A 1,107-nucleotide genomic window follows, 5' to 3' on the forward strand; every position below is an offset into this window, starting at 1 on the left:
TAGAACCTGTCAATGAAATCGAGAGAACCTTGCATCAAAGACTGAGAGAGGTGGCTGAGAGTTCAGAACATCAAGGAACACGAGTTGAGATTAGTGAACCTTCAGTCGTGGCAGAACCAAGGCGCACCTTGTCTGATTATGAAAGACCTCGGTTCATCGGTGAGGAATTCGAGTGTGCATGCTCCCACCGTGCCTGCTAATAACTTTGAAATCAAAGCAAGCACAATTGGGATGGTCCAAAATTCCGTACAATTTGATGGGTTGGCTGATGAAGACCCGCATGCTCATTTGTCTCGCTTCCTCCAAATTTGTTCCACCTTCAAGATTAACTCAGTGTCCGATGATGCGATAAGATTGAGATTATTCCCTTTCAGTCTAAGGGGAGCAGCATATAGATGGCTCACTTTATTGGCTCCGGGATCGATCACCACATGGAAGGAAATGGTGGACAAATTTCTTGCTAGGTATTTCCCACCAAGCAAAAGCCGCTAGATTGAGACAAGAGATTTTTCGCATTCGACAAGGGGACTCCGAGACACTCTTTGAGGCACATGAGAGATTCAAGGATCTCCTACGCAAGTGTCCCCATCATGGCTTTTCCTCGTGGATGAGGATCCAGATGCTTTGCAATGGCCTGAATTATGCAACCAGACAGCTCATCGATGCTGCAGCAGGGCGGTCATTGAGTAGTAAAACTCCTGAGGATGCTGAAAATCTTGATTGAAAACATGGCAAGTAATGAGTGTCATTGGTCCTCGCGGTGTTGTTGAGGATGACGATACAACTTGCAGATCGTTCTATCAAGAAGCCCCGTGGTGTTGTTGAGGATGTGCTAGTTAGAGTAGACAAGCTCATTATCCCTATGGAATTCGTTATTCTTGATATGGATGATGATGTTGAAGTCCCATTGATCCTCGGGCGACCATTTCTTAACACCGCCGGTGCCCTCATTGATGTAAAAGGGGGAAAAATGACATTGAGAGTGGGGGATGAGGAAGTCATTCTCACTCTTCCCGTGGCCATGAAACACACCTTGGACCACGATGATCCCTTCTACATTACTGATGAAACTGATATGATTATTACTGATTGTGTGCAGGAGGTCTT

The 1,107-nt window shown here is 45.8% G+C and overlaps 1 non-coding gene across 1 annotated transcript; it reads right to left on the reverse strand.

Annotated features, from left to right (window-relative positions):
- Window positions 1-490: 490 nt before the first annotated feature.
- Window positions 491-597, reverse strand: LOC120266151. Its single transcript, XR_005537993.1, has one exon. It is a non-coding gene; the product is annotated as a small nucleolar RNA R71 (small nucleolar RNA).
- Window positions 598-1,107: the final 510 nt, after the last annotated feature.

The sequence above is a fragment of the Dioscorea cayenensis genome, chromosome 7 (genome assembly GCF_009730915.1).
Source record: "Dioscorea cayenensis subsp. rotundata cultivar TDr96_F1 chromosome 7, TDr96_F1_v2_PseudoChromosome.rev07_lg8_w22 25.fasta, whole genome shotgun sequence".
Taxonomy (NCBI): Eukaryota; Viridiplantae; Streptophyta; class Magnoliopsida; order Dioscoreales; family Dioscoreaceae; genus Dioscorea; species Dioscorea cayenensis.